Here is a 25,668-nt window from a genome sequence, read left to right on the forward strand (position 1 = left end):
CCCTATACGGACACTAAGAAATGGGTTTGCCATTTGAATGGGAATTGGTTCTGTGTCTTGTAGCGATACTTTTGTTAAAGGAAAACAGAATATTTTATTGATTAGGACATCCATATTGATCACTGATTTTAAATTAATGAACTCTTCTTTTTCTACTTGAGAATTGTGCCGTTTGTGAGACGGAACTGTCGAAACCTACTGTGGTACTAGAAGCGCATACACAAGTCTCGGGGCGGGCAGGAAATGCAAGTAAAGTACTGTATTCGTTGATGGATAACCAATAAGAATTTGTATTAATTTCACCTGTCACACCCACTACCCTTATTGGACAGAACTTTCAATTCTATTCCGTCGAACTTAGGAGAGTCCACTGTATATTAATTGCATTTAGTTTTCCTCTGAATAAGCAAGAATGGAGAAGTACTTGAAGATTCGACTAAATAGAATGTAGTGATCATTAGCATTTAAGTTTCAATCGGTGTAAGTGCGGATTACTCTTTTTCACTCAAAAGGGAAATAGCCTGTCATACAGGGAGAACACTTTGAACTTCCTTTTATTTAACATAAGTTACGAACATTTTGGTATAATTCTGTTAAAATTGGGGGAATTTTGTGGTTAGACGATAAAAATTACATTTGTTAGACAATGATTGAGCACAATTCATTTGACGTCGCTTTATGTAAAATATCGCTTTTATTGTCTAATAGGCCATAAAATTCCTAATGTGAATATACCTCTGTTCTTTGCATCTGCTTCATTTTCTCACAAATTATCTTTCTTACTATTTTCTTGTATTCAGTGCTTCTCATCTTACAGTCTGAAACTTTGCTCCTGAAGAACGTTAATTCCCATTCCAGTCCATTAATTCCAAAATATTACAATATTATAAGGGTTTTACCTTCTTTGTCTCTTATATTACATGGAAATGCCGACAAAATATCTGTTTCCAGGAAAGTTCAATGTATTTTTGTCAAGTTATTTATTTTCATTCGTAGTGCGTGAGATCTTTTACATTTTACTTTCTAAGTTCTAAGTTATGGATGGATACCAATTCTGTTCTGTTATGAATAGTCACCTACATTCATTTTTGTGCTAACAGTAATTCTGTTTTTATAATAAATCATTCATTAATAACTTACAAAGTTCCGCCCATAGCTACATGGTAAGACGTCATATTTAGGACTAACCTTATGGAAAGAGCGCTGGTTAGAATTCTCATTAAGGAAGACATTTTTTCATGCAATTTCGATTAGTGTATGGGGCTGATACCCATCCGGCATCGTGATGAATTTTGGGAACTACAGTGGTTAACGAAGTCCGGCTTCGTGAGCCGTCTGTAATGGCTTGGAAGATTATGGTGTTGACCACACTTTATCCTCTACTGTTTGGATGATCGTTCACCTCTGCTGAGATATGTGGACGCTAGGTCAGCTGTGTGCTGATCGGCCTCGGCCATTCATGGACTGTTGTGACATCGGCTACTATTATTAATAATTAATTCGTGACTCGCGAAAAACCTAAAAACCAAATAAACATATTTATTTTGATGTACCGAAGTACATATGATATTTCCATGCAGATATTCTGCTTTCTCAGATGATGAGAGAGAGATGGAACGGAGAAAAATTCTCTCCGGCGCCGGGATTTGAACCCGGGTTTTCAGCTCTCCGTGCTGATGCTTTAACCACTAAGCCACGCCGGATACAATCCCGACACCGTTGAGAATCGTCTCAGATTAAGCTCCTTCTCTTGGGTTCCCTCTAGTGGCCGCCCTCTGCACTACGTCATAGATGTCTATGCACGCAGGACCGAAGTCCATACATGTGTAGAGGTGCACTCAGATGAGTGACTGGTTGGCCGGGGTCCGACGGTATGGGCGCCGTCTTTAAATCACGAAGTGATTTATTACGCATATCATATTTATTTTGATGTACCGAAGTACATATGATATTTCCATGCAGATATTCTGCTTTCTCAGATGATGAGAGAGAGATGGAACGGAGAAAAATTCTCTCCGGCGCCGGGATTTGAACCCGGGTTTTCAGCTCTCCGTGCTGATGCTTTAACCACTAAGCCACGCCGGATACAATCCCGACACCGTTGAGAATCGTCTCAGATTAAGCTCCATCTCTTGGGTTCCCTCTAGTGGCCGCCCTCTGCACTACGTCATAGATGTCTATGCACGCAGGACCGAAGTCCATACATGTGTAGAGGTGCACTCAGATGAGTGACTGGTTGGCCGGGGTCCGACGGTATGGGCGCCGTCTTTAAATCACGAAGTGATTTATTACGCATATCATCTCTCTCATCATCTGAGAAAGCAGAATATCTGCATGGAAATATCATATGTACTTCGGTACATCAAAATAAATATGATATGCGTAATAAATCACTTCGTGATTTAAAGACGGCGCCCATACCGTCGGACCCCGGCCAACCAGTCACTCATCTGAGTGCACCTCTACACATGTATGGACTTCGGTCCTGCGTGCATAGACATCTATGACGTAGTGCAGAGGGCGGCCACTAGAGGGAACCCAAGAGATGGAGCTTAATCTGAGACGATTCTCAACGGTGTCGGGATTGTATCCGGCGTGGCTTAGTGGTTAAAGCATCAGCACGGAGAGCTGAAAACCCGGGTTCAAATCCCGTCGCCGGAGAGAATTTTTCTCCGTTCCATCTCTCTCTCATCAAATAAACATAGTTTAAAACATGGTTCACATAAAAATATCATATAATTACACGTTTCAACTCGCGAAACACTCGCGAAAAATCGCAAAAATCCTATGACTCGCGAATTTAGCATATTTTCTGTCATTATTCACGAAAAGACGCAAATTTTCTGCAATTAATAAATACATTTTGTAAATTTGGAAATTTTAGAAGTTCTGTTTGAAAAATGCACAAGGTTTGGAATGCTGGCGCTAGATGGTGCGAGTTGAAATGGTTCGTAAACAGTTAGATGCAACTGAAAGTAGTTTGAAACCTCTCTTTGATCAGGTGCCAATCTTAAAGAATCTATCACCTAATGTAGCAGTACATGCATACAATGAACTGAAGGACATAGTTAAAAATAGTCCTGGACTTTCAGTGCGAGAAGGTTTGTTGTCGTTACGTGAAGATCACAGTGATTTTGTGGACGGAGCACTCCAAGCTATATGGGTTCCAGCTTCTAATGCTGACTTGAACGTTTTTTTACACAGTTCTCGTGTGTGCTAACAAATAGAAGAACAAACCTTACAGTGACAAACTTAGAACTGTTGTATGCGTACAACTTTGAATGTTAAATAATGTTAAGTATCTTAGAATTACTAGAGGCTCTTAACTCCTGTGTATTGCCGGTGCTAACATAAGGTTGCCAAACCTGGGCCCTCACAGAGAGGCAAAAGACGAACATTGAAATATGCCAAAGGAAAATGGAGAGGAAGATAGTTGGCGTTTCACTGAAAGACAAGGTCTCCAACACAGCACTGCAGAAAATTACAGCTTCTGAGAACATCAGACAAAAAGCCCTCATAACGAAGTGGAAGTGGAGTGGTCATGTAGCAAGGCAGCAACAAGGCAGATGGGAGCGAGAAACCACCATGTGGGACCCGTATATAGGAAGGAGAACACAAGGCAGGCCAAGAAGAAGATGGGCAGATACATTCAAGAAGCAGCTGGGAGGGAACTGGTCAACCATCGCCCGCAACAGGAACGAGTGGAGACAGATAGTGAACAAACTCATATAGAACTAAAATTTGACAAACTCTAGTGTATCTCACATAGTGAATGTGAATGTAAATATTGTTCACGTGAAATAGTTCATCATGTGAACCACACCAACCGAGCTTCCCCTCCTGTAGGAGGCCCTAGCCCTTCATGGGACACAGTGGCTTCATTCATTCCTTCATTCATTCATTCATCTTAGAATTTCTGTCAACGTGAAACTTTGAATATATAATTATAATTGTCAATTATCTTAAGCGACATAATAATTTAATAAAACAGGGTGAAAATTTCAGGTTTATTCAAGAAATTTTCGTTTCCACTCAAGAATTTTTATCCTTTTTAACCAAGAATTTTATCCCCTTTTATTCAAGAATTTGACTGTCAATAATAATAATAATAATAATAATAATAATAATAATAATAATAATAATAATAATAATAATAATAATAATAATCCTTAGGAAAATATCCGACTATGTTTTGCTATGGGCCTATCGGGTGCTTGCCAACCGTCATTCTATTATCTATTAATCTAGTAGTCCCTACTGAGGAGAGAGGCACGGGCTGGTGACTGTTCTCGTACATAGGCTGCTTAAGTGGGTCTATTGTACTATCACAATGGAAAATTATGTGCATGCTCTGAGACTTCCCACGCTACAGATCACCCGCAAGCCATCCCCGAACTCTCTTACAACCTGTAGAATTCCTTCAACTTTTCTACGTAGGTTTCACTGCGGTTCCTTAAACCCCGTCCCACGAGCTACCATGAGCTCCAGGGGAGAACCTGCGATAGAGAACACTACCATCAGCGACTAATGACCATATACCCAGAGGCGGCTAGCAACCGAATCTACATAGGAGAACACAAATCTGAATATGGGAAAGAAACGGAGATAATGATGATTATGATTATAAAGAAGTTTAATTTTATTATGATGGCTAAAGTAAGTACAGTGCATATCCCTTTCAGTTCTTCGGTAAAAAAATCTTGGCATTCACATGGATAATAATCTCAACTGGGACATGCAAATCACAGAAACCTGCAGAAAAGTATATTCTATTATCCATGTGCTAAAAACGATAAATGTTCATCTTCCCTCTTGCTTAAAAAAGTCCCTTGTGCAGACGCTTGTTTTTTCCTATTTTGACTATGCTGACATTTTACTGACTGACCTTTCCAGCGACAACAAAACGAAACTTCAACGTGCTCATAATTTGTGTGTACGTTTTGTAAGCAATGTTCGTAAATATGATCATATTACCCCATCCCTGGAAACAATAGGTTGGCTTAAACTAGATAAGAAAAGAAATTTACATTCACTTATCCTTCTCTTCGAAATCTTGAACTCTTCTATTCCTTCGTACCTGTCGTCTCGCTTCGCTTACCTTTCTTCCCACCACAATCTGAACACACGCTCTCGCCATGAAACAATACTAACAATACCATCCCATCGCACCTCCTCATACTCATCCTCTTTCACAACAGCCCTGCCAAGACTCTGGAATTCGTTACCTGCTAGCATCAGGGACTGTCGAAATAAAATTGAATTCAAACGCAAACTTACTAGGCACTTGGTCAGTAATTGAGACTCGTTGAGACATGGTTTCTTGTAAATAGTTCTCTTAATCTATCACAAAATATTTCAATATCCGGTAATTTCATCACTATAGATTTTTGTTATTGTAGGTTTAATTTGAAATTCAGTAAATACAAAAATATTGTTTGTTCTTAACTTCTATGATAAAATGTCTAGCTTTCATTAATCAGGTAATCTTGTCGTACTTTAATTTTCATTGTAATTGTAATTGTAAATTTAATATTAATTGTAATTTTATTGTTCATATTATAGTTCTAATCCCCTGGTAGAGGGGCAGAGAAGGCCTGACGGCCTTATCTCTACCAGGCTAAATAAATAAATACTAAATGAGTCCGAGGTCCAATGCCGAAAGTTACCGAGCAATTCTTCTTCAACCTGTTGAGGGAAAACCTCGGGGAAAGAAACCTCAATCAGATAACTTGCTCCAACCAGGATTTGAACCCTGGTCTCACGGTTAGATATGCTTACCATTACTCCACATTATTACTGCAGACAGACACGGAAGGTTGTCAACTATAACTAAAATATTGAAAGGCGGCTAGAAGAGCAACCCAAGAAAACGCACCCCAGAAACAACGTTCTCCATCACACTCTCCATTTCGGCTTACCGGAATTAGAACTCGCATTTGTAACCGCTCGACTGTATGCCATTTAGAACATTAAAATTAAAATCTATATAACAATTTCATTCAATGTATGCATATGCATCGATGGGTTAAATGGGATTAAAATTGTGTTCAGGTAGGGGAATTAACATTATGAAAATCCTTTTACTTCCTGCAGAAATGGAGTAACAGAAAAACACACACACATACACATGCGTGCGATTCTAGTGGCCTGGATAATGGTATGAATCAAATCACAGTGACAGCGGTGGGCCGAAAAGAGACACACAGAGGGGTCGGAGGTGAAGGGGAAGGGGTGCAGAAACAGATTTATGGACTCGTCGAGGGACGAACAACTTCTCATTTACTGCCGCATTTTTACCCTGTTCCCAGATATAACTCGCATTCTCACTCATTTCATTTGTCTCAGAATTGTAATATATTTTCTTATTTTTTAAAGGTGGAACTACTTCCTGAAAGCAAAGGGAATATTGTCGCTTACAGGTAAATCTAATACTCGAGTTTTCAAATTATTTTACGTCTATTCAAATGATTTATCCATAGCTTATACACAATCTGAACCATTTGTTATTTAAAGATAAAAAAAAGCATGAGCAAGGTATTTTGTCCATCTTAGATTCTCATATACTGAATTTTGAAACTTTCCTTCACATTCACGCGTCAAAAGCTCTCCATACATTGTTAGCTAAATGTCATTCCACGCCGGGGACACGGATTCAAATCCCGGGAAGTTTAAGTGATGCAGAAGAGTCAGAAGACGACGAATGGGAAAAGTGACATGGGACTTCAGGAAATATCTGTGACTGTGTGTAGCGTATATACAGGAATTAGAATACGAGATGTGTTTGAAAAGTTCGTGGCCTGACATAAATAACACTGAAAACCTGTCAACAAAGCCGTCATTGTCAGCAGCTATTTTATATTAGTTCAAGCACGAAACATTATAATTTTCTGCCAGCTACATTTTGTGTACTTTAATTTTGAAGTTAGTGCGCCGAATGGATTGACAAAAATGGAAGATATCAAGCTTTTAATCTTTTTTTAATTATGGTTTATTTAATACGCTCGCAACTGCCGAGGTTATATCAGATTCGCCGGTATGCCTGAATTTTGTCCCGCAGAAGTTCTTTTACATGCCAGTAAATCTACTGACATGAGCATGTCGCATTTAAGCGCACTGAAATGATATCGACCTGTGTCGGGATCGAACCCGCAACCTTGATAACAGAAGGCCAGCGCTATACCGACTACGTTACCAAGGCCGACGATATCAAGCTTCGTGCTGTCATTTGGTATTTCGTAAAAACGGAATGAGTGCCACGGAAATTCAAACAGACATGGATGCTTCACTGGGGTATTCTGTTCCAGCGTTTTCGACTGTGAAAAAAAAAAAAAAACGGGCGGCATTATTTAAACATGATGGAGAGAGTGTAGAAGACGAACCCCGCAGTGGAAGTTCAATAACAGCAACAAGTGAAGACATCGTAGAGAAAATCCACGACATGGCACTGAATGACCGTTCACTGAAAGTGCGGGAAATTAATGAGGTTATGCGTATCTCAACTGAACGGGTGCACCATATCTTAGTCAATGTCTAAGGCATGTCCAAGGTTTCCACAAGGTAGGTTCAGCGTTTGTAAACACCGGAACAAAAATACGTCCGATGTCAACTTTCGATTATCTGGCTCGATTCGAGGAAAATAAGCACGACATTTTGAAGCGGTTTGTGACCATTGATGAAACCTGGATCCACTATTAGATATCAGAGACAAAACAGTAGTCCAAACAATGAAAAGAAGTGTTTCTCAGCCTTCAAAGAAAGAAAAATCTGTTGAATCGGCTGGAAAAAGAAGAACATTATTTCTTTCCATTAGAAGGTTAGGCGTACAATAAACAACAGAGAACAAAATCTTTGCTAGTGCTTTTAAGAAATCAGTAAAAATAAAAATAAAATAGTTTAATTTAGTCACAAAGGTACTATGAAAAACAAATTGGTAAGTAGGTATATAAAGTAGAAACGTAGGTAAGTAGGTTAGTTAGAAAGACTAGACAGAAAGAGGCTTACACGTAGGCTAGGTAGGCAAACATACAGCAGTAGCACTAGCAACAGTATCAGTAGAATTATTAGGAATAGTTCATTTAATGACAATTTCAACTGCAGAAGAATTCATCATCTAAATTAAACATGGACGACAAATTCTGCTTGGAGCCTCTATTTGGGATAGGATTTTTTTACGTCGTAAACTTAGGACAAGTTCTGGTGACTAATCAAATGCAAAGAAAATTGACCCACTTTAGGAAATATTTGTGTTCAATGCACGACATACCTCAATAATTAATAGGCTATTCAAAATTAGCACTATTGACATTATGACAAGCAACACAAACGCGCAATAAAGATTGATGCTTCTGTGAAAAGTGTCAGGAGTGGATTGGATAATTTCGACTGCAGCTTTAATGAGCTGCATTAAGATTTTACTACCTTAAACCGTTGTTCTGTAAATTAGGTCCTTCATTGCATCCCAGAGAAAAAAATCGGCCGCTGTCAAGCCAGGTACGCGTAGAGGTCAATTAGTGAGTAGTTCTTAGTCTGATATACAGCGGCATGCTTATGATTACGACAGTGTCTGCGGGAGTAACCCCAAGCACTTTTCACCAATACAACTTTGAAGATGATGCATGTAACGCGGCAATGAAGCGTCTTCGTTTCCTTGTCCTTGAGTAATTATATAATTTCGCTGACACCAGTCAGTACTCTCTGTTTAGCTCTCATATTTTCTGTGTATTTTTTTTCCTAGCCACCGGTGTTGTTTAGGATGTAGCCGTCGTTTCCTACTGATCTGGAGTTACGGTCGGGAGTGGGTTTGATTACCTTTTGGCTCATTGCCTGGTTTGGATTTTTCCGAGTTTTCCTTCAAGTGCATATCGAAAGTCAGGTAATCACGCAGCGAATTCTAGGCCACATGTTGCCAAGTAATATCTCGCTATCACCAATTCTATCGATGCTAAATATCATAGTAATTGAAGCAGCGTCCTTAAATCATTTACTAAAGGAAAATCGTCTATATTTCTTTTCTCAACGGATATATTTGACTCCCCCCATTTTATCAGTATAATAATAAACGTGAATGCTGTACCGAAATCCAACCAGTATGAAAGCCTCGAACCTCGTATAGGCAAATACGTAAACGAGTATGACCCCTGAAAGTTTTAGAACTCATAAGAAAACTTCAACGCTTCTAGATAAGTTTCAGAGTATCGAAGTGTGGAGTGATGAATTTAAAGCATGACTAGCCGGTTTTCGATTTCGCGGTCCATTAGATTTGAGGGCGCACGCACCGTCGGTTGGCAATTTAAAATGTTTCATCGGCCTGTCTACTTATCCGTCCTGTTAATTGATCCAGTAATTCGTGAACGAGATCCTGTTGGAACATCAATTAACTTTCATTATCTGCGAACGCTTACCGAATACGAATTAAAATTTTAACACCGAGTACTATTTTAAATCGAGCTGCTGTCATTCTACAAGGGCTGTGTAAAACTCTTTGCTCGCTTTTCTTTAAGTCTTTTTAGAAGTGAAACATAATACATACATAGTGTTCAAGGGGATAAGTATAAAATGGATTTTAATAGGTTATTTTACGACGCTTTATCAACATCTTAGGTTATTTAGCGTCTGAATGAGATGAAGGTGATAATGCCGGTGAAGTAAGTCCGGGGTCCAGCACAAAAAGTTACCCAGCATTTGCTCATATTGGGCTGAGGGAAAACCCTGGAAAAAACCTCAACCAGGTAACTTGCTCCGAATGGGAATCGAACCCGGGCCACCTGGTTTCGCTGCGATCATCAGCACAGTGCACTCTCGGGCTAGCGTCTCTTACCCGCAAATAAAAGACTACACTATCGTGCATCCGTGGCTGCTACCCGGTATGCTTCCTCCCTATCACTTCTGCACGATGGTGCATATTTCGATACACTACTTACCCATTACCATTTCATCGAATGCTGACAACCAGTGGTCTACAGTAGTAGTAGTAGTAGTAGTAGTAGTAGTAGTAGTAGTAGTAGTAGTAGTAGTAGTAGTAGTAGTAGTAGTAGTAGTAGGTTTATTTTGCCTGGCAGAGTTAATGCCATGAGGCCTTCTCTTCTACTCAATCAGGTTTCAATAATATACATAAAATACAAAATTAGATTACAAAATAACACAAAAGAAATTACCTTAGAAATTACATAAAATGTAGTAGAAAATTACAATAGTCAAGATCAGTTACATAATATAAAATTACAAATAGTCAAGATCGGTTACATAATATATAAAATAAAGTATAAAATTACACATAATCAAAATCAGTTACATAACATAAGGGGAATATACACACTCACTCACACACACACACACACAATTTATAAGACGTAAAATGCTCGAGATAAATTCGACGATTATTTCACTTGAGATATATTATACAGTTAATATACTAATAGTAGAATATATTTGGGTTACAAGACATAAAATGTTGATTAGCAAAGTCGTACTAAATGGCATACAAATACAAATGATTAAATAATATATCAAGATAATAAAAAAAGAAAAGAAAAAAAAAAGAAGAAGAGAGAGGATAAAAAAACAAAACAAATATAACAGTATACAAATATGATTAACGGAGGAAGAATAGAATTTTAGTGGGGAAAATGTAGTAGCCCACGAAAACCTATCACCAAACACCGCATTTGTTCATTACAACTCTTAGGGACACCGGGTTTCGAACCCGGGTTACCAGAGTGGATAGCCGATGCCCTAGCCTTTTGGCTAAAAGCACGACAATAAGTTTAGTTTTTAATTACAATTTAGTTCTGCTTGCTTTGACTAGACCAACAGATTACGAACATAAGTTTATACCAAAGGAATAACCTAATTTGAAGTGTTCAGAACCATTGTGGGCCAAGCGCCATCTACTAAAACCGTAGAAAACAAGGGTTAAAATTAACTTATCACCATAATTCAATGGAAAAATATAGCAAGTAATATAAAGTATAAACATTCAAACTAAATGATATGTCAGTCTTCATTAAACTATGTATTCACTTAACTTTAATCCTTGTTTCTCAGTTTTTAATAAATGGCGCTTGGCCCACAATGGCTCTGAACCCTTCATTTATTTAAGAGGTTACAGAGAACATTATAAAGAACTAGGCGACATCTCCTTCGACAAGCAAGATCACATTAAATTTAAAAATATATGCAACTTTTTTGCCGAAATTAGGAGAAGTTAAAATATTAAATTTATTTCCATCGTAAAAAAGCTATATGACATACATGAACAACAGCAAGAGCGTCTGTCTACTCGTATAATCTGCCTATGTTTTATTGATTCGTGCACAGCATGTGTTACAGTTCAAAACACTTTGATCCACTTCATTTTGATGGACTAAGGAAGGAAATTCACTGTTATGATTTTTAACATCATCGTTTCTAATAAAGCAATAATTTGAACAAAAATGTTTTTGTTTTAATAATAATTACTCTATAGCTATCACGAGATCACTTAGTGGTAGTAAAACTGAAATTCAAAATCAGTGGTCTCATTGCTGCGTGTTTAACCACAACTGCTGTTAACTTTATTTATTTATAGCTAATTGTATATTTAAGTGGTTGTCAAGGCCACCGATGATATGAGTGGCGTCACACTAAAAATGACAAATGAATATCGTTGTCAACACAACACTCAAGCCCTCTTTGATATCAAGTGTAGAGGAGATAAAATATTACTAGTAGCATCAATTGTGACGAGTTGGTTAAAATATATGGAAGCAATTAGTGCGCAAACGGCGTGGTTATACTGCATCAAGGGTTAATTTTGACACACGATTAAACCAACAAAAGCTACGTTAAGTAAAATATAAAAATTAGTTTTGAAATGTGAACCGGACTTAATTGATAAGCCAGAACGTTATATTTCCCATCTCTCTATTCGTTCTCATTGCCACAATCATCATCATCATCATTATCATCATCTTCACTTAACACAACCACGACGACCATCACCACAATTATGTCCGTCATCATTATTCATTACCATCTTCGTCAACGTCATCTTAAGAATCATTAACATCCTCATTGTGGCATTCCTAATACTGTGATCATCACTTTACAGCTCACAAGCAAACATTCTAATGGGGGCAGATGAAAAAGTTATTTTTTTTTCTTTCACCACGTTAATAATGTCAGAAGAAGTCCTTATACAAATTTGGGCCACTCGACCGCAATGACAAAGGTTGTAAAAAAATAAGTTCGCCAGGGGTTGTTAACAGAAAAAAAAAATACAATTTCATTGGAAGAAATTTATTGGAACAGACACAGCAAATGTTGGCTATTTTTCAATATATTCCCAACCGGAATTGAGACATTTGTCATATCATGGGATCGACAGAGAAGTGCAGACGGCTGTCAAAAGCTGGTTCCGATCCCAGGCGGCTGACTTCTACGACACAAGAATTTAAAAATTGATCCCATGGTATGACAAATGTCTCAATTCCAGTGGGGGATATGTTGACAAATAGCGCAACAATTACCGTATCTGCTTCAATAAATTTTCCATGCAATTGTGTTTTTTCTGTAAACGGCCCCAAGGAAAATCACTTTCTGGACGGCCTGTACTGTAATTGCGGTCGAGTGGCCAAAATTTGTATAAGCACTTCTTTTGACATTAACAACATGGTGGAAGAAAAAAATAACTTTTTTATCTGCCCCTTTCAGAATGTTTGCTTGTCAGTAGACTGCAGTCCCGAGTTAAAATTCCGGTAACACAGAAGTTGTACTTGTGGTGGAGAAAGGTAAAGATGTATCTTTTTTCCTCGGCACCATCCTGTTTTTCAGTCATCATTCCACCAACACTATCCCCAGTTCCCCCTCATTACCGTATCCAGTTTCGAAAAAGAGGGCGTCACTTGTGTTTGTGAGGCGCCGAATCAGCGGGGCGTTACTTGCGGTTTATTTAAAGATTGATATGTAGCAGCAGTGGTGTATACTAGATTGTCTGCAAAGACGAATTAGGGCACCCTTCCCAAGATTTCAATACTGCCTTAAACACGACGACTCAGGTGGATCTTTGAGATACGGCACATCACTACAAGAGGTATGATATTCGGACTTGCTGATTGAAGAGGAATGTGTGGTGCGGATGATGCTGAAGCCGACTTAACCGGACAGCGTAATCCTCACGCATTTCATTCCGTAATACACCCACAAAAAGCCTAATTGGGTTCAAATACTTAAGGATACCTCTGGTTCCGCCCAGTAATTACCAATACCAACACTAACCATCATCATATGAATGTTTTTTTTTTTTTTTTTTTTTTTTTTAGTTATTCAAATTGAAATAAATACATAGACTATATGAATTATTATTTTTTTTTTGAGTTATTCAAATTGAAATAAATGCAAAGACTATCTTCAAAATCTATCTCCTCTTACAAAATTTAAGTTTTTTACATTACTTTTTTCAACATCTTTGATATGGTTAGAAAAGAACTAAGTATCTAGAATTTTTAATTTATCTCTAGAAATAGAGACATTTCTTAAATATGCAACTTCACAACTTCAGTGTCTACTAAATGTGTTCTATTTTTATTTAATTTCTTTAAATTTTGGAAGTAGTTTATCAACAAAATGCTACTGTGTTTTGTTAACAACAGTAGAATATCGTCGATGTTCCTGCAATAACTCCTAGTGCAAAATATAAAATTTTTCAGTAGGAGGAAAAAACACATTAATTCATCCTATGACAGCCGTACATAAGGGATTGTGAATTCTTACATTTTGGAAAGAAACAAATGTAATTACATATAGGAGATTTTATTATTTGCTGTACCACTATTTAAGTTATTTAATAGAGTAAAAATCTGAAAATCGATAAATATGTCACATAGGAGTTATTGCTGGAACAACGGTCAGCGCGTCTGGTTGCGAAACCAGGTGGCCCGGGTTCGATTCCCGGTCGGAGCAAGTTACCTGGTTGAGGTTCTTTCCGGGGTTTTCCCTCAACCCAATATGAACAAATGCTGGGTAACTTTCGGTGCTGGACCCCGGACTCATTTCACCGGCATTATCATCTTCATCACATTCAGACGCTAAATAACCTTAGATGTTGATAAAGCGTTGTAAAATAACCTAATAAAATAATAACAACTACGATATGCAGTAAACATTTAATGTTCCTACCATCGACTTTACATTATAATAACGAAATGTACTGAAAAAAAGTGTGAGAAAACAGCTTTTAGAGCTTCCATGGAATTAAAATGCAAGGGTACAGCCATTGAAATATTGCGTAATTTTTATAGGAGGGTCTCGTGACAGAAACAGTATGGCTGTGGCGCATACGCGGACCTCTCATGCAATGTCAGTATCCTTACCTGGATTTATTTTCGCGTACACATTCAAGATCAAATAAAAAAGCTCCCCTCGAGAGTCAGTTACACATCTTGCATATACGAAGGTTAGGTTTGGTTAGTTTAGGTTTTTATTAGCCAAGTCCGCTCATGCACAGTTATCATCTCACAGCCAAACTGTTCCTGTCGCGAGTCGCACGTAATTTTTATGCTTTCAAGCGCACCGCAGAGCACTGAAACTTGATCAATGTATACATAAAAGATTGCTGATTCTCCCGTTTCCTCGCTTAACCATTGAATATAAAACGACCGCCATTATTTTATTACTAGAATAGCTATTATTACTATTACATTCATAATTTACAGGGCAACTTTTTATCTTATTTTACAGAAAATGTGTTACGGGAAAGATTTTCAGTCGAGAACGAAAGGCTGGACGTCGAGAATGACTTCGGCGCTGGGCTTGATGAGATGTTTGTCACTTTCGAAGAGACCTTGTTGAAGCAGACATTCATCTATGAATCATGTATAACAAAGTGGCGGTGTAGCACCCTTCCACATGCACCCCCATCTCGTGATGTTCAGTCTTGCATCCCCTAATGCCTAGCAGGACCAAGACTAAGTTTGTGGCAGGGCAAGGATAATTTTAGGGGACGATTCTCTAGTCCCACCCTCCACCCTGCCAGGATGAGAGAGAGGTGTGTTGGTGGCGAAAGGACACGAGTTTCGGAGAGACCTAACACTAGATGTCAGCAGTGCAGCCTATTAATTCAGCGTCCCATAAACGATAGCCTGGTTCTCGGTGAGTTTGCATAGCTAATGCGAGACTAGAGTAAGAGCCACTCGAAATTGTCACAGTGTGCTTCAACAAGCGAGTATTGAATATTTAACCAATGAAATGATAAGAGTGTAAAGATTTATAAAACACAGAGATAGGGGATATGAAGATAGAAGAGAAAGAAAAAGGAAAACATAAGAGTAGGATAAATAGAACACGGAAAATGAAAAAAAAAGAAGGAAAAGAGGATTGAGGAGTAGATGTAGAAGGAGATGAAGAAGACGAAGAAGAGGTGAAATAAAAAAGATCAATATTAGTATTTTAGTTGGTTATGAAACAATCTGCATAGACTACTAGGTTATTTGGCGTCGATTGAATTTGTGATAGCAAATAGTATTTTGGCGAGATGAGGTCGAGAATCCACTATAAATTATCCGACATTTGCTCTACGGTTGCAGAAAACCACGAAAAAAATTCACCCAGGTAATGACTCCAAACAGGAATCGAAGTACAGGATCAAAGTACCGGATCAGTAGACAAAACCTGTCTACCATCTGAACTACTATACTATTAAGGAGAGGAGGATCAGGATGAAAGAAAATGATGGAGAGAAAAAGAATGGAGCAATGGAATTTTAGGGTGGGGACATGCATGTATTTCTAATCTCACTCCACTAACACTTATTCAAAAAAGAATAATTAAAATATGTCTTAATAAACCAATTGATTACTCATCCGAGCTTTTGTTCACTGATTTTAATGTTTTGAAAATTAAACAGATTTATTATATTGCCTTATTAATCTTCATACATAAAAATCGTAATAAATTCAAATTGTATCATCATAAATATGGAACTAAAAGATCCGATTTTATACGACTAGAGGAACCAAAGTGTTTCACAAGCACAGCTCTGAGCTATGGTACCTACTTTGGTCCAAGGTTATACAATAAAATAATTGATAAATACCCACATTTGGAAAATTTTAGTATCAGAAATTTAAAAAATAGCGTTAGGAATTTTGGGTGCTATTCATAGACATTTCACTAGCCCGCGCTACGAGCGTGCTAAACAGGATTCATATCATTTCATATTGCTAACACTGGTTTATGAATACGAAAAACGTTAGTTCGCTGACCATCCACCGAAAGCCCGCGCTAAGAATGTCTATGAATAGGGCCCTAAATTTTTAAAGAATATATATTGATTTAATATGTATATGTATTTGTATGACTTAAATTGTTAAAATTGAAATTGTAATTTTAAATTTAATTTATTCCTTTACTTTTTTCTTGACCCAGTTTGTGTCAAATAATTATCTTTGTTTGTGTTTATCTTTGTGTTTAGGTATCTGCCTGAGCACGAGTTTTTACTCCTTCAGGGAAGAACTAAGATTGTATTTTTGTACATGTTACTTTACTAACAATAAACAACAATTAAGAATATACAGAGAAGGAAGAGGATGTATGAATGAAGGAAGAAAAGTAAATTCGAAGAATAAGGGGAAAAGAAAAAGTATAAAAAAGAGAGAGCGAGAGAAGAAGAGAATGTCGGAGAGGAAGAAAACGAGAAGTAGTAATAGGAGGAACAAAGAAAAAGACAAAGGAAAAGGAAAGAGGAATAAGAAAGAAGATAACGGTACAATATAGAAAAAAAAAAGAAAGCGGAAAACTAGAAAGAAGAAGGAAAAGAGAGAAGAACTGTTCTTTTGCCTTTTCTCGTCTTCTTCTGTTTTGTGACCGACTGCAGTTAATATTTAAATACATTTCTAAATGTAATCAACTTAATACGTTCGCAAGAACTTGTACAGAGAGATTTACCATATAAGTTAAACATATTTCAAATGCCTGTAATAGGCCTATAACTCAGCTGCACTAATCGTACGAGGATAATTTGAAGGCAGCTCATTCCACAAGTCGGGTGGAAATCTACAGCGTCATTTAGAATGTACAGTGGAAGCTCTTAAGTTCTACAGAAATCAAGTTCGACATCGTATAGTTCGACTGCTTACGTAGACGAATTAGACACGCCCCTTTACGGGCACTAAGAAATGGGTTTACCATTTCAATGGAAATTGGTCCTGTGTCTTGTAGTGATACTTTTGTTAAAGGAAAACAGAATATTTTATTGATTAGGACATCTATATTGATCATTGATGTTAAATTAATGAACTCTTCTTTTTCTATTTGAGAATTGTGCCGTTTGTGAGACGGAACTATCGAAACCCACTGTGGTACTAGAAGCGTGTACACAAGTCTCGGGGCGGGCAGGAAATTCAAGTACAGTACTGTATTCGTTGATGGATAACCAATAAGAATTTGTATTCATTTCACCTGCCACACCCACTATCCTTATTGGACAGAACTTTCAATTCTGTTCTGTCGAACTTAGGAGAGTCCACTATACATGTTCAGTACAAAAAAAGATACATTATTTCATGAGTAGAAGTTGTTTAGTCAATTGCCCGAAGAAAAGTCTGAAAGTAACGCTAAATATTTAACAGAAGTAATCTCCTATCCCAGTGTCTGGTAGAAATGTCAACCCGAAAGACACCTTCAACCTCTTCCCAACTCTGAAATTTTGAGTACTGTAAAACGTTTTTATACCAGTCTTACTAATTTGTCTGTGTACCAGAAAACACTTCTATAACCTGGGGTACTCATTACTATTTCAGTGTATAAGTTTAATAGCAGTAATTTGGGTGCAGAGTCGAATGAAAAAGATTAAACAATCTATCGTTACTTATTTTTGACACAGTACAGTCGATCTCTGAAGATCAAATACACTAAAGCAGTATTGAAACTAAACATACTGAGTTATTAATAACTGCATATAGATACAAAGAAGCAGAGTAAGACTGGATATTGATTCTGAGGTCGTAAAACTAGAAATATAAGCGCTAACTAATGGAATTGCCTGACAGCAATAACCAGTTAATTAATATGTCGTTCTACAGAACTTTTATGTTGCAACATTTTCAACTTGAATGTATCTTTGAATCAGACCGACAAATGGAGTACAAAGACGGAAACTGCGATGTAAAAGTTTGCAGGGTGATCCATTCCGATACTGTAACTTAGTGACTAATAACACAATTGAAATAAATGTGGTATAATCTTACAACTACGATGCGAGCATGACCTTGAGTTGGCGCCGCGCTGGCTGCCCGCGGCAATTGACGGTCATTTTGGGAATGGTAGAAAATTTCCGACAGTCTATATCTCGAGAGTCTGATGTGCCAGCGCGCTGATTTCGGTACTAAACGAAAGATTTCGTCTAGATATATCGATGTGAGCCAGCCGTATTCAAGTAAAACCCACGGCCGTCTCCCCGACACAGACAACCCGGATTTTTTTTTAGATTATTAATAATAGCCCATAATACTAAATTTCGCAGCTCACTACCTTAGTCCGTAACCGTGAATGTTTTGCACTTTAGACAGTCACTATTTAATGATATGATGATATGATATATTTATTCCACCAGCTTACATCGGTCGTGATAGTCCTTCACATTTCTGCACACAGTGCCATCACTCCCTTGGATACATAATATTCTGCTTACGCTTTTCTAAACATCCGGCTATTACATGTAAATGACCCTGATCACTTTTCTATCACGTCACTAACCTCGGTTTCCCTCCCTTCACTATTTAATGTCCTTTCGCGATTTGTCCGAATACGCCAAAGTGTTTTTGTTCAAATTCTCAATCAATATCACCATTATTTGATTTTTTTTTTTTTTTGGGTGTGAGACTACTGCTGAAGATTTGTATTTGGAGGAGTCTACTACGCTTACCACTTAGCTAAACGAATTTTCAACCCACACCGGCTAACTACACTAAGGTTCGCCGTGTATCCAGATTTTCAGCAGACAACCCCTCACTCCAGATCAGCGGTGACCAAAGCGGGTGTCGTGATAACATCGTGTAATCACATGCATCCAAACGGATATGAGGAGTTTCCTGTACATTGCTGTGTGTTTCATTCAAGTACTGAAGGCAAGCAGTGGCGGTATCATGTCGCTCTACAAACTCTGTCTCTACAAGCAGTAAGAGGTGGTTTCGTAAAGAATGAGAAGGAGAACTTCTTTGTTGTTCTGTCGGACAAAACGTAATATGTTTACTTTGCCAACGGTTCAATTAGGAGTATATAGAAACATTAATTGCCACGCTGAATAATATATTATTATTAGTATTATTATTATTATTATTATTATTATTATTATTATTATTATTATTACTGACCACTAAGTATGTGTTTCTATAATTTTTCTGTACGTGCATGAACATCGATATTTTTAGATCTTCTCTCTAGAAGGATAAAATTATTAGATTTTATCTCAATTTTAATCTTCTTAATCTTTAGATGAGGGTAAATATTTATTAGTTATTCATTTAATAATAATAGGTATTGTAAAAAAACTGATTCAATATTATGTGTCAACGAACTGTTAAAAGCCAGGAATTGACATGTCTTAAATCATAGCCAGGAAGAGAAAGATGACATAAATAAATGTAAGGAAATAAGCTACCTAATGGGGTTTGAAATATCTCGTGCTCTAAAGCCTTTTAATAGAACAGAATTTCTCAAATGAGTAATGATTAAAATAGCTTAATTAACTTGTCCATAAGAAATTTTTAAATTTGAAAAACTACGAATTTCTGGACCAAGTATCGAGAGAAGAACTTAGAAAATTCCTGATCATATTTAAGAGGAAGGTTAAAAAAGAAGCAAGAAAAATCGTATATTATTCACTGGCTCTTAATGACAGCAGTGGCATTACTGATAAAGCAAAGCTTGAGATTTTTATCCGCGGGATTGATCAAGATGTTAGTACAGGGACCAAAACTGGTTGTAGTTTTCATGCCAAGTACCTTTCCTCCGTCTCCTTACTTCATAGGCTGTCTGACGCATTTAATCACTGCAGCTCGAGTTCTGGTCACCGCTGCTCTAGATCAATCTCCTCCGTGCGTCACGAGCTAGCGATCGAGGAATGCTGTGGAATGATAGTGGAATGGAGATTGGACGGAATGATGTTGATGTCTAACGTGGGGAAACAGGAGAACCCTGAGCATAAATCTAGCTGTGACTTTATTCACCTCATGGTCACTATGGGTCACTATCGTGGAAACAAGTCTGCCGCCATTCAGTATAACATTCCGTCACTGGATCATTTTCCTTCATCGAGGCGACAATCAAAAGGAATGTGTATCTGAACATGTGCAGAGCTTTTGTTGTTGATCAACTCCCCTAGCAACAAGGAGAACCTTTGCATGGCCACCTAGATCACCCGACTTGACGCCCGTTGACCTCTTTCTGGGCTTTATGAGGAATAATGTATACCAACGTGGTACAGTTGACACTTTGGAAAAACTGAGACAACGCATTATAAATGCAACTGCGCTAATCACTCTACAAATGTTATGAAACACTTGGTAGAAGGTTGAATTACCTTTTGGGTGTCTTCAGGGTAGCTCGAGACGTACACATCGAGTTGCACTGACCATTCTCCGAAACTCGGGGAGTTTTTACATCAAGTTGTACAAAAAGTTATGTTATAAAACCATTATTTATACTTTAAATTAGCACTTATTTTTCGATCCCTCTAAGCGAGACACTGTGTATTGTACAGACGCAAAGTAATGAACATTATATTCGGTTCCTATACAGGAGAACAATCTCAAATTTCCTGTTAAGAATCTAACCATATCTCCTTGATTCGTAATACAAAACTTACGAAACATACCAAAGGACTTGACTGATATGTGCTCCCTAATATCTATATAGTGATTTTTAAGTTGCCAACAGGATATATCAATGCGTGGCGTGCAAATCGTTTTATTAGTTCTTTTTATCAAGCAGAACGCAACGTAACGCGGGAAACTGTGAAGTAATCGAGCGAGAACGAGGGGTTGTTTGCGCGCACGTGTTGCAAGCCACCCCATCGTGCCACCTCCTGCTCAATCACATACCACTGTAGAAAAAAACGTGTGCAAATATCCCCAACCCAGAACATCAGGAACCGCGAGACCAGGTTAAGAGAAGAATTCTTCCACCCTATAAATAATGCATTATGGAAATACCGAGTAACAAAAAAAAAAAGTAAAGACAAATCCATGCAATTCATTGATCATATAAAGATTTATACTATCTTAGCAATAACATTCGCTACGAAAATAGCTTTTACATTTTAAGTCCTATCCTATGCTGTATGTAACACTACTGTTAACCTACGGTCTTACTAACAAACCGTGTATAATTTTTATACGAGATTTATGCCGAGTTGGAACAGGAAACGTTACTAATAAACCATGCATAAGCGATGGATGTATAAACAGCTTATAACTATACATGGGAATTGCTTTGAAGTAGTAATATACACGAAATCCCTTGTTTGAGCGTTGTATACTTACAGTATAGAGAAAAAAAATGGTCGCCCCTCTAACAGCTGTTCGTATCAATTGTCATTTTGTGACACCCTATAACAAACCAAAGAGCACAGAATAATTAGAATAATATTGCTGTAGCCGTACTGTTCGACCAAAATATTGCGTGCTAATCGATCACGCCCAGTTGCACTATCGATACTTAGCGCGGCACACTAGCGAGCACTATCGAATGCAATAGACACCTCACTTATTCTATTACTTTTCGCAGGACGAAAAGAAGAAATAGCGTACGCACTTCTATGCTTTCCCATTGTCGGTGGTGGACCAAACAACTAGTGGCTCTTCGATCGCTGGGATCTACCGATTATCTGAAGTCAGATATCTCAAAAAAATATATTTCTCGCGCGTTTAATGATGAAAGTTGCTAGGGGTTGTTAATATGCTTTATTGTTGAGGTTATGTAGATGTCTTCAATTTGTTGAGCTTTGAATTCACCAGTGACAAAAGAATATTGTGTGGTAGTTTACAAAATAATGACAAAAATGCCGTATTGTTTTGTTCCGGGTTGTAGATTGGAATATAGTAGAAATAGTGTGAATACCTCTGCTTTGATTGACAGATGTTTAGTGTATCATGTGGCCGGTTATGGAGTAAATCATTCCCTCTAAGTGTATTGCGTGTACCCTCTGTGTCCTTCGATAGAATGTACTGTAATAGGTCTAAACATTGTGCAGCTTTCACCCAAATCAAAGACTACCGATCAGGTAGGAACGTCAGTTTTTTAACCCATCCCTCCCAAGCTGTGTATGACGTACTTATTCAAACATAATTGAAAATTAAAGAAAAGATTAGCTCAGCAAGTGCAATGTGGGATGACATCTTCTATCTTGACAACATTGACGGTCTTTCGATCCAGTCTTCGGGAGCAGGTTGTTGCAGAGAACATACCATGGATATTATTCCCAAATTAGACCTATTTAAAGTACCGATTCTTCTTCAGGACAAAGAAAATCCGAAGATAATTACAAGCTCGTAAATCCGCCAAGTCATCTCGCAACTCTCGAAGGTAGCAGGCAACTAATCATGGTCAGTAATTTAATTCATTTATGGGCACGTAAAATATCATTCAACTCTTTATATTCTAAATTTTGTAGGTTTTTTCTGTCCCTGAATTCGAAACTTGTTACGAAAATATTATCTAAATACTGAACTTATAATTGCTTTCACAACGTTTCAAATCCCCATTGCATTTTCAGTTACGAACGTTCATAATAGAATTACCTGATAGAAGACTATTAATTATTATGAGTAAGAGACTGCAAAGGTATTTCTTAACTTACGAATAGCCGGGTTAAATGGAAGAAATTTTCTTTTAAAAAGGACTACATTCAGAGTAACAAGTACTGTGAACTCCTTCCGAGTCACGCTCATAGCGGTAGCAGCGCTGCGTTGCGGCAGATCTATGTAAACTCACTGAGTGCGTACACTACCTATGCTATTCGTCCTGCTTTTCGTAATGGAAAATAATAACGAAACTATGACGTAGCTGCGTAACAGTTGTACTGTTATACACGATGTATGTACCGATTGTTAGTAAGGCATTTACACACGACTTGTAAACGAGCTACTCATTGTATAAGACAGTTAAACATCTGAATAAGAGTTTTTATTAGTAAGACCGCTATTGTAGAAAGAAACTTCTCTGGGGGGTTTCAAGTGGGAAATTGACGAAAAAACATATATAAAGTGAGTAGAAACGCTCCGAAAATAATGTAATGTAATGACATTGGAAACCGGATGCTTCAAGGGTCAAGTGAAAAGGAAGTAAGTGATAAATGTGGTTCCAGTTTACAGAAGAAGAGCAGAATCTGAAATCAAATTTAAAACAGCAACTGAATATAGTTCGTTAAACTCTCTGTCGTGCGCTCGCCGTTTCGTCCGTCGGGGTGGGAGAGAGAAAAATCGGATCAAGAGGACCCCTGGCTGCTTCAGGGCAGGGTTGACAGCGTAAATTACAGTCACGCAACGTATAGTACACATAAATTACACGTAATTTGTCATGTAGAAAAACTATTTTACACAATTTTCTACGCGGCGTAAATGAATTATTTTCATGGAAGTAAATTAAAAAAAAAAGCTATAACAGTACAACAGGTAAGAATTTTAAATTCCTAGTTTCATTTATAATCACTAGATTCCTGCGCTTGGTTACTTTGAGTACAAGTTAGGTGTACGTGGATAATACTAGCTTCGCTCTGCGAGGCTGTCTCCCCACTCCGTTTCGCTTGTTTAACTTACATCTGCTTATTCGTGTGACTACAGCTATAGGCACTGACTTAAGATGAACAAAACCAACTGACGCTCTCGCGCACTGTGTTCGCTGCATTTCTCTTTCGAGTCTCGGCTCGTCATTCTCGTGCGCTTCGAGTCTCGCTCGTCATTCTCGAAATAGCATTTGGTCGGCGTGGAAAGATTTCGTAACTTTGAATAACATACATCATTGAAATAAATAACATTATGAATGTTTAAATGATACAAAAAGACAAAACAGAACAGTATCTTAGATACCAAAAAGTTCTGGTTCTAGTATATGATATTACCTATGGTTCTATAAATAAAAAACAATTCTCAAATAAATTTGAATTTCTAAGAAACATAGAACATGACATTAATATCTTTTTACTCGAGATTGCACACTTGATCTTAAACATATGAAAAGAAAATTCCCAGCCTTATACTAAGGGCCTAGAAATTAAATAAAGACTGGGGAACGGATTATTATACTCTGAAAGGTAGATATATTTCAAATAGGCTACTTGATTGTTTATACATAACACATAAAAGTTGCCAAAGTAGATAAGAGTTCAGTCAGGTATAAACAGCTGTGGCGATTAAAGGCTGCTTCGGGACTTCGGGAGATGATCAATATCGAGTCTCGGAAGACTCACAACCAGTCTTTACGTCAAGGACGCGACATAATACAACATTGTCGTCCGGGTTTTCGGCTTTGCGGGCGCTGTTAGTCTCGTTTTCTCGATCGTTGTTCATTTCTAGCACTGACCTATGAGAATATTCACGTACAAAATATACTGTCACGTGGATTAATAAGAAACTAAATATTTCATAATAAATTTCAATTCAAAAAGTAAAAACCAATGCTAATTATTTTAACCTGTTTACAGAATTCTGAATATTTAAATTACGTCCTTGAAAATAAATAAATATATCTTTTGAAAGTAAAAATAAGTTTAGAAGTAAATAATATGACGAGTTATTGATAGGATTTGAATCTGAATATTCACAATTGAAAATGAATTAATACTGAAGTATATAAAATATATTTCGCCATTGATGTTTGAACTTTCGTTTACTTAGGAATAGTTGTAGATTATTTTTTGTCTCCATGTACCTATTACCGTCTCTAATACCAGATTGCAGAGGTTAATTATTATGAGTACTTGTTTTACACGCGAACGTTGTAACTGGACACAGTCTATGTATGTACATTAGTGGCAAAAAAAAAACCGGACCGACCCTTGTAGCTGATTTCAGAGCCTTGTTCACTCCAGAGCACGATAGACTGGTAACTAAGACTTTCTTGGTTCGAATTCTGCCTGGGAAGGAAACTTTTTTTTGTTCCTTATTCAAATTTATTCCCAATACTTTTTCATTCTAGCGATATTTTACTACTTAATTAACTTATTATTCCCAGAACATGAATTTTTACCAGCAGTCGAAAAGTATTGAGAATAAATTAGAATAAGGTACAAAAAAAAAGTTTCCTTCCCAGGAAGGATTCGAACCACGAAAGTCTTAGTTATCGTGCTCTGGAGTGAACAAGGCTCTGAAATCAGCTCGGTCCGGTTTTTTTTTTTTTTGCCACTACTGTACACATCAATGAATGAGTGAATGAATGAATGAAGGCTTCTCTTTCTCTTTTTCCTCTTTCAGAAGACTTTATTTCTGTGTCCCTTTTTTAATTTGTTTTGCGCCAACCAAGTATCTTTCATTTCTTATTTTCTAATTTTTACTAACATTTGCTATATTATTTTTGTTGCTAAGTTTTACCTCTTCGTCTACTTTCCTATTGTCTTCCCTTTTCTGTCTTCCATTGTTTAGTTTCCTGTGACACATTTTACTTTCATCTTCGTCACATGTGATCCGCCACTACAGTATG

The 25,668-nt window shown here is 37.4% G+C and overlaps 2 non-coding genes across 2 annotated transcripts; both read right to left on the reverse strand.

Moving 5' to 3' along the window:
* Positions 1–1,631: 1,631 nt before the first annotated feature.
* On the reverse strand, positions 1,632–1,703 carry TRNAS-GGA (transfer RNA serine (anticodon GGA)). Its single transcript has one exon. It is a non-coding gene; the product is annotated as a tRNA-Ser (tRNA).
* A 310-nt stretch (positions 1,704–2,013) lies between these two features.
* Positions 2,014–2,085, reverse strand: TRNAS-GGA (transfer RNA serine (anticodon GGA)). The gene has a single exon. It is a non-coding gene; the product is annotated as a tRNA-Ser (tRNA).
* Between the last annotated feature and the right edge of the window lie 23,583 nt (positions 2,086–25,668).

Source organism: Periplaneta americana, chromosome 1 (assembly GCF_040183065.1).
Source record: "Periplaneta americana isolate PAMFEO1 chromosome 1, P.americana_PAMFEO1_priV1, whole genome shotgun sequence".
Classification (NCBI taxonomy): Eukaryota; Metazoa; Arthropoda; class Insecta; order Blattodea; family Blattidae; genus Periplaneta; species Periplaneta americana.